The following is a 9,391-nucleotide window of genomic DNA, read 5'->3' on the forward strand; positions in this document are numbered from 1 at the left end:
TTTAGGCCAGCAGCCTTGGTAGCCAAGGTGTGTTTAAGCCTGTATCACCATGGTGGACACTGAGGTTCCCACTTGGTAAGAAGCCGCAAGCAGCGCGCTAGACCCGAAGCCAGGGGGCTTCCCCCAACTCCCGCCTCCCTGCAGCCCCTCTCCCCCGCAACCCTGGGGGGCAGCCCTGTCTGCAAGGCCGGGTAAAGGGATGGGAGGTGGGCAGCCTAGGAACCACTGACACACCCCCAACCCCCCATGCCTTGACACGCCAAGGGAGAAAGGCGAAATCGGAAAATTTCTTGGCAGGCTGGGAGGGAGCCAGCCCCAGGGGTGGGTGGGGTCTCAAATCCGTAAACCTGGAGATTAGGGGTGGGTTGTCAAGAGGAAGGCCAAAGCCGGTGCTAGAATAACAAAGTAGCGATTGTGTTGGAGCACAACAACGAAGCTTGTTTACCTCTATCCTGCTCCTCTCTGCAACCTGAGGAGGGGCTGGCTGCAGAGAGGGCCCCCCTCCCCCCGGGCTGTCCTTTGCTACCTGTTCAATACCCTCACCTTGTTCTTCCCACCTCTGGGATGATAAAATACCTACGTCTCCCTCAACATTCTCAGCTGTGAAATGGGATGACAGCACCTACCCAGCAGAGCTGTAGGGAGGAACAGAGGAGATAAAAGTTCCGTAAACTCTGCAGGGCCCCTTTGCCCTCCTTTTCTACCACCCTCAGATTGCATCATCTCTATGCCCTAAGAAGCCTGGCTACCCTGACTATTGTTAACAGCCACAGGGTGCCTTGCAGTCTGACAGCAGTGGGGAGCACTACCTAATAAGAGCCCTACCTAATAAGAGCCCTATCCAAATGCATTTTGCAGATGGAGATAGTGAGACTTTCCAGAGAGGGGAAGCAATGACACAGTCTCAGGAGCCAAAAAGTTGATGTGTATGTTGTTTGCAGAGGTGTCTGGAGGCTGAAAGCGCAGTGCCAGGCACACGGTAGCTGTTCAGTAAACATTAGACTAGTGTGGTGGCTTGCATCTGTAGTCTCAGCTACCTAGAAGGATAGTTTTGGGATAGAAGCTTTGGGATAGATTTGGAGATGAAAGGGCTGGGGGTGGTTTATTCTGGAAGGTATCAGGATATGCTGATCAAATGGAGGTTCTGAGGCCCAGCTGCCCCTCTGGCGCCAAGTTCAGGTTGAGTTTTTTTTCAATTATTGGCTTTTTTCAATTATTCATTTAACAAATATTAATGGATACCTGCACTTCAGCAGGCATAGGGTAGGTGTTAGGCTCTAGAGATGACACCTTCTAGCAGAAGGCCCACAGGCAGGTGGTAGTAGTGGGAGGCAGGGGTCCTTTAGCCAGGGTTGTCAGAAGAACCCTGGTAAAGAGGTGACCTTTTGTAAACTTGAGGGAAGTGAGGACAGGACTTCCAGGAACAAAGGTCAGAAAGAGGGGTAAGGGCAGGTGAGAGCAGCTGGGTAAGGAGTTTGGCCAGGCATTCCTCATACACACCTCCTCCAGCACAGGGGTTTTGTTTGTTTGTTTGTTTGTTTGTTTGAGACAGACTCTGTAGCATCACAGCTCACTACAACCTCAAACTATTTTTTTAGAGACAGAGTCTTACTTTGTCGCCCTCAGTAGAGTACTGTAGCATCACAGCTCACAGCAACCTTCAGCTCTTGGGCTTAGGCGATTCTCTTGCCTCAGCCTCCTGAGTAGCTGGGATTCAAACTTTCAGGCTTAAGCGATTCTCTGGGGTTTTTTTTTTGTTTGTTTGTTTTTGGCCGGGGCTGGGTTTGAACCCATCACCTCTGGCATATGGGGCTGATGCCCTACCCCTTTGAGCCACAGGAGCCGCCCTACAATTCTCTGTTGTTTTTTTTTTGTGTGGTTTTTGGCCGGGGCTGGGTTTGAACCCACCACCTCCGCCATATGGGACCGGCACCCTACTCCTTGAGCCACAGGCGCCACCCCAATTCTCTGGTTTTAAGTGGCCCTGTCTTTCCATTTACCAACCCAGACTTTTTTTTTTTTTTTTTTTGTTGGGGATTCATTGAGGGTACAATAAGCCAGTTACACTGATTGCAATTGTTAGGTAAAGTCCCTCTTGCAATCATGTCTTGCCCCCATAAAGTGTGACACACACTAAGGCCCCACCCTCCTCCCTCCATCCCTCTTTCTGCTTCCCCCCCCCATAAACTTAATTGTCATTAATTGTCCTCATATCAAGATTGAGTACATAGGATTCATGCTTCTCCATTTTTGTGATGCTTTACTAAGAATAATGTCTTCCACTTCCATCCAGGTTAATACGAAGGATGTAAAGTCTCCATTTTTTTTAATAGCTGAATAGTATTCCATGGTATACATATACCACAGACCAACCCAGACTTTTAACCCCAACCTTGTGGTGACACCTTACCTGGAAAAATCCTCCAGCTTTGGGAGAAGCTTTGTAACGTCAGAGGGATCATCAAAAGGGTTTTCTGTCCTCTCCTAAATTGGCCTGAGCTCCCCACCAGCAGCTGAAAGAGCCCAGAAGCCAGCACCTCAGGGCAGTATTGCACCTGTCCAGCATAGGGACACCTCATGGGAACAGAGGTCATCAAGAGCCCTGGGGCATCAGTGTTTTACTTGGGTTATTTCTTTTCTTTTTTTTTTTAGAGACAGAGTTTCACTCCGTTTCCCTCCGTAGAGTGCTGTGATGTCACAGCTCACAGCAACCTTTAGCTCTTAGGCTTAGGCGATTCTTTTTAGCCTCCCAGTAGCTGGGACTATAGGTGCCCGCCACAACACCCCGCTATTTTTTGTTGCAGTTTGGCTGGGGCCGGGTTTGAACGTGCCATCCTTGGTATATGGGGCCAGTGCCCTACCCACTGAGCCACAGGGGCCACCCATACTTGGCTTATTTCTTGTACCCCTCATACCCCCTGCAGACTACAGATGAGGAAACTGAGCACCAGAGAAGGGTCCTAATCAGTCCAAGGCCATACAGCACAGAGGTTGGAGAGCTGGGGTTTGAGGCCAGGTTTTTCTGTCCCGTTTAACTTGGGCTTCAGGTCTGTGAGCCCCTCAAAGCAAAACAAAATTGTAGCTAAGATATGAACCTTTTCTGGGATGGGGAACCTTCCACACGTGGATGAGAGCCAGGACTCTGCAGTTCCTCAGACCCAGTTGAACCCTGTCACCAATCTCACAGCAAGGGGTTAGGCCTCTCTGAGCTTCAGTCTCTCCTCTGTTAAATTTTGCATGGCCCAGGGTTGTTATAAGGATGAAAGCACACGAAGCCCTCAGTCTGGTGACTGGCACACAGTAGGTGGTTAATAAATGCAGAAGAGGGTGGTGCCTGTGGCTCAGTGAGTAGGGCGCCGGCCCCATATACCGAGGGTAGCAGGTTCAAACCCGGCCCCAGCCAAACTGCAACAAAAAAATAGCCAGGCGTTGTGGTGGGTGCCTGTAGTCCCGGCTGCTTTGGGAGGCTGAGGCAAGGGAATCACCTAAGCCCAAGAGCTGGAGGTTGCTGTGAGCTGTGATGCCACAGCACTCTACTGAGGGCGGTAAAGTAAGACTCTGTCTCTACAAAAAATAAATAAATAAATGCAGAGGATACTGCATATGTTGGTTAAGAACTGATAAAGAGTTGCACGCATTCACAAGGAAACTATCCTAGAGATGCACTGTGCGATGAGTGACATGCTTTGTAAATCAGTGGGTCTTGCATATCCCCGTATATTTTTTATTTATGTATTTCTTTTTTTTTTTTGTAGAGACAGAGTCTCACTGTACCGCCCTCGGGTAGAGTGCCGTGGCGTCACACGGCTCACAGCAACCTCTAACTCTTGGGCTTACGCGATTCTCTTGCCTTGGCCTCCCGAGCAGCTGGGACTACAGGCGCCAGCCACAACGCCCAGCTATTTTTTTTTGTTGTTGTTGCAGTTTGGCGGGGGCTGAGATTGAACCCGCCACCCTCGGCATATAGGGCCTGCGCCCTACTCCCTGAGCCACAGGCGCCACCTCCCGTATATTTTTTAAAACCCACGTATGAAAAGTATGGAAGGAAATGCACCTCAGGAAAATGGGAATAATGTTCGTCTCTGGCATAAGGATTATAGGCAGTTTAGTTTTCTGCCTAGTGTTTTTCGTGTTTTCCAGAATTTCTTTTTTTTTTTTTTTTTTCTTTTTGAGACAAGACTCTGTTACATAAGCAGGCATGCAGTGGCATGATTATAGCTCACGGTAGCCTCCAACTCCTGGGTTCAAGTGTTCCTCCCACCTTAGCCCTCAGAGTAGCCAGAACTATAGAAGCATGCCACCATCTCTGGCTAATTTTCAAACATTTTTTGTAGAGGCCCAGCACTTGTAGCCCCGTGGTTAGGGAGCCAGCTACTCACACAGGGGCTGGCGGGTTCGAACCCAGCCCGGGCCTGCCAAACAACAATGACAACTACAACAAAAAAATAGCCTAGTGTTGTGGTGGGCACCTGTAGTACCAGCTACTTGGGAGGCTGAGGCAAGAGAATAGCTTAAGCCCAGGAGTTTGAGGTTGCTGTGAGCAGTGACACTACAGCACTCTACTGAGGGCAACATAAAGAGACTCTGTCTCAAAAAAAATAATAATTTTTTTTTTTGGTAGAAAAAAATGAAAAAGGCTCTGTACCCATAGCTCAGTGGTTAGGTCACCAGCCACATACGCTGGGGCTGGCGGGTTGAAACTGGCCTGGGCCTGCTAAGAAACAACGATGACAACTACAACCAAAAAATAGCCAGGCATTGTGGCAGGAGCCTGTAGTCCCAGCTATTTGGGAGACTGAGGCAAGAGAATCGCTTAAGCCCATAAGTTTGAGGTTACTGTGAGCTGTGATGCCATAGCACTCTACCGAGGGCAACATAGTGAGACACTGTCTCAAAAATAACCCAAAAGGGCGGTACCTATGGCTCAGTGAGTATGGTGCAGGCCCCATATACCGAGGGTGGCGAGTTCAAATCCAGCCCCTGCCAAATTCCAACAAAAAAATAGCCAGACATTGTTGTAGGTGCCTGTAGTCCCAGTTACTCAGGAGGCTGAGGCAAGAGAATCACCTAGGCCCAGGAGTGAGCTGTGTGATACACCACACTCTACCGAGGGCGATAAAGTGAGACTCTGTCTCTACAAACAAACAAACAAACAAGACAGAAAAAAATAAAAAAAACAAGGGAGAGGGTCTCTGTATGTTGCCCAGGCTGGTCTTAAACTCCTGGTCTCAAGGGATCCACCCACTTCAGCCTGCCAGAGTGCAAGGATCATAGGTGTGAGCCACCCTGCCTTGCCTAACACAATTATTTTTAAAAATCAAGGCTGGTTCTAAGCTGCTCGAGTAACTTCTTGGAAACCCAGACAAGTGTGTTACCCAGGCCTCCCCCCAGGCTGTTGGCCCAGAGCAGCTGTGGATATGCAGAAGTCTTTCTCCTCTTCAGCCTCTTACACTCTTTGACCTGTCACAAACCACTAGAAACAAGAGGTCCCAGGGCCCGCAGAGCTACCCATGCTTGCAGGACTCCTGGGCCTCTTCTGCCTCCAGCCAGGTCTGCTGAAGCAGGACCCGAGAGTGGTGAGCTGGCGCAGGCTGAGGCAAGACGGAGAGCCGCTGGCCAAGACCACAGTCCACAAAGAGTGGGACAGAGGTGTCTGAAAGCAGCTGGCCAGGCCACCAGGAGAGTGGTAGACAAAGAGGAGAGTGGAGCGGATAGAGTTGGAAGAAGCCCCCCTCAACATCTCCACGGGTGGGGTGAGAGGCCCTACAGGCCCCGCTGAGCTCCTCCTCTCTCTGTCTTCCTGTCTCATCCAGTGACAGCTCCATCCTTCCAGAGGCTCAGGCCAAAGACTTCAGAGTTGTCCTTGACACTCTCTCTCTCTGATCCCTCACCTTGAACGTGGGCCAGGCTTGGGACTCACTTCTAATGAATATAATATGGCAGAAATGATCTCTGTGGCACGTCTGAGGCCAGATCAGAAAAGAATAGCTTCTGCCTGGCCCTTGCTTTCCTGGATCACTCTCTGTGGGGAAACATAATACATGTTCATTGAAAAATTTCCAAATAATGTACAAGAGAAAGAAAATACCACTTAAAAACATCCACCCCAGGGGCAGCACCTGTGGCTCAAAGGGGTAGGACACTGGTCCCATATGCCGGAGGTGGTGGGTTCAAACCCAGCCCCAGACAAAAACCACATACACACAAAAACAAATAAATAAATAAAATGGATTATTAAAAAAAAAAAAAGTCCACCCCAGCTGGGGATGGTGGCTCACACCTGTAATCCTAGCACTCTGGGAGGCCGAGGTGGGTGGATTGCCTGAGATCACAAGTTTGAGACCAGCCTGAGCCAGAGCAAGACCCCATCTCTAAAAAATAACTGGGCATTGTGGTGGGCACCTATAGTCCCAACTACTTGGGAGGCTTAGGCAAGAGAATTACCTGAGCCCAGGAGTTTGAGGTTACTGTGAGCTATGATGGCATGGCACTCTACCAAGTGTGACAAAGTGAGACTCTGTCTCCAAAAAAAAAAAAAAGTCCATCTAGTTAACCACTTCTGACCTTCTAATGTGGACCTTACATACTTTTCAGGGCAAATGAAAATATGTTTCCACGCTAGGAGACCAAGGAGGGGAGATTGCTTGACCTCAGGAGTTCCAGACCTGCTTAAACAAGAGGGAGATCTTGTCTCTACTAATAATAGAAAAACAAGCTGGGCCTTTTGGTGGGCACATGTAGTTCCACACACTGGGGAGGCTGAGACAGGAGGATTGCTTGAGCCCACGACCCATGAGTTTGAGGTTGCTATGAGCTGTGATGATGCCACTGCACACTAGCCTGGGTGACAAAGTGAAACTCTGTCTTAAAAATTTTTTTTTTGTTTTTCAACTTAAATCAAGTCTTTTTTTTTTTTTTTTTTTTTTTGTAGAGACAGAGTCTCACTTTATCACCCTCGGTAGAGTGCCATGGCATCACACAGCTCACAGCAACCTCCAACTCCTGGGCTTAAGTGATTCTCCTGCCTCAGCCTCCCGAGTAGCTGGGACTACAGGCGCCCACCACAACGCCCAGCTATTTTTTTGGTTTGCAGTTCAGCAGGGGCCAGGCTTGAACCCGCCACCCTCGGTATATGGGGCCAGCGCCCTACCAACTGAGCCACAGGCGCTGCCCTAAGTCTTTTTTTTTTTTTTAAAGCTGAGTCTCAATTTGTTGCCTCGGCCTCCTGAGTAGCTGGGACTATAGGCACCTGCCAAAACACCCAGCTAATTTTTAGAGATGGGGTCTCCCTCTTGCTTAGGGCAGGAGGATTCACTTCAGCAGTGGCTCTGTCACTCAGTGCTAGACATGGGTAGGAGGCCACAGCTCCTCCCCACCCAGGGCTCTCCACAGAGCTGCTGGAGCATCCTCAGAACATGGTGGCTGGATTCCCCAGGAAACTAAGGGCCAGGCAGGAGCTATTCTTTTCTGATCTGGCCTCAGACGTGCCACAGAGATCATTTCTGCCATATTATATTCATTAGAAGTGAGTCCCAAGCCTGGCCCACGTTCAAGGTGAGGGATCAGAGAGAGAGTCAAGGACAACACTGAAGTCTTTGGCCTGAGCCTCTGGAAGGATGGAGCTGTCACTGGATGAGACAGGAAGACAGAGAGAGGAGGAGCTCAGCGGGGCCTGTAGGGCCTCTCACCCCACCCGTGGAGATGTTGAGGGGGGCTTCTTCCAACTCTATCCGCTCCACTCTCCTCTTTGTCTACCACTCTCCTGGTGGCCTGGCCAGCTGCTTTCAGACACCTCTGTCCCACTCTTTGTGGACTGTGGTCTTGGCCAGCGGCTCTCCGTCTTGCCTCAGCCTGCGCCAGCTCACCACTCTCGGGTCCTGCTTCAGCAGACCTGGCTGGAGGCAGAAGAGGCCCAGGAGTCCTGCAAGCATGGGTAGCTCTGCGGGCCCTGGGACCTCTTGTTTCTAGTGGTTTGTGACAGGTCAAAGAGTGTAAGAGGCTGAAGAGGAGAAAGCCTTCTGCATATCCACAGCTGCTCTGGGCCAACAGCCTCGGGGGAGGCCTGGGTAACACACTTGTCTGGGTTTCCAAGAAGTTACTCGAGCAGCTTAGAACCAGCCTTGATTTTTAAAAATAATTGTGTTAGGCAAGGCATGGTGGCTCACGTTGAGTGGAAAAAGCCAGACCCAAAAGAAGACATTCTGTCACTCCATTTATATGAAGTACAGAGCAGCACATCTCATGTCTGGCAGTGGAGGCGAGATTAGTGACTATCTCTGGAGGGGAGGAGTGGAGATTGGGTGGGAAGGGGCATGAGGGAACTTTCTGGGATGACATCCATGGTAGTCACAGGGAAACACACATCTGAACACCTGCATTGAGCTGAATGTTTCAGATGTGTGCACTTTTGGGTTTATAGATTAAAACTCAATCCTGAAAAACAAAATCAAACAAAGCTGAGGCAAGAGAATCGCGTAAGCCCAAGACTTAGAGGTTGCTGTGAGCCGTGTGACGCCACGGCACTCTACCAAGGGCGGTACAGTGAGACTCTGTCTCTACAAAAAAATAAAAAATAAAAAAATAAATTTAAAAAAAAAAAAATCAAACAAAACAAAGCACAATGGATCAGACTCAAAATAGCCAAGAACGAGGATTTTAATCCAGATCTGGATTTACAGCTACCAGGGGCACTTGGGAGGGCAAGTCCCCAGTGGGACCTGAGGGGCCAGTTTTGCTGGTGATAAGAATAATGTCCATATTTGAAAAAATGGGACCGGGGGTCAGCACCTGTACCTCAAGCAGCTAAGGCACCAGCCACATATACCTGAGCTGGCAGGTTCAAATCTAGCCAGCATCCACCAAACAATGATGGCTGCAACCAAAAAATAGCCAGGCATTGTGGCGGGTGCCTGTAGTCCCAGCTACTTGGGAGGCGGAGGCAGGAGACTCGCTTGAGCCCAGGAGTTGGAGGTTGCTGTGAGCTGTGATGCCACAGCACTCTACCCAGCTTGAGGCTCTGTCTCAAAAAAAAAAAAAAAAGAAAAAGAGAAAGAAAAAACAGGACTGGGGCATTTTAGAGCAGATTCCGGAGCAGTGCCACAGCAATTTAACAGACACTCACTGGGGCCAAAAAGGCAATGGCTGGTGTGACCAAAATAACCTAATCTGTGTGTCCTGTCAGGGGAATGGAGAGCAGGCCTTCATTCTGTCAGACAATTCCAGGAATCCAGGGTCGGAGGGGCGGTGATGTCAGCTGCTGCCTTGTGGAGACCTCGGGCAGCAAGCTGTGGATGTCCTGCAGCGATGGCCACTGCTGTCCCCTGCCAGGAGTAGGCTCAAGACCCCAGGTTATCACTCAAGTCAGGTCTGGCAGGAGGGCCCAGGCCCACGT

This window comes from Nycticebus coucang, chromosome 3 (assembly GCF_027406575.1).
Source record: "Nycticebus coucang isolate mNycCou1 chromosome 3, mNycCou1.pri, whole genome shotgun sequence".
Classification (NCBI taxonomy): Eukaryota; Metazoa; Chordata; class Mammalia; order Primates; family Lorisidae; genus Nycticebus; species Nycticebus coucang.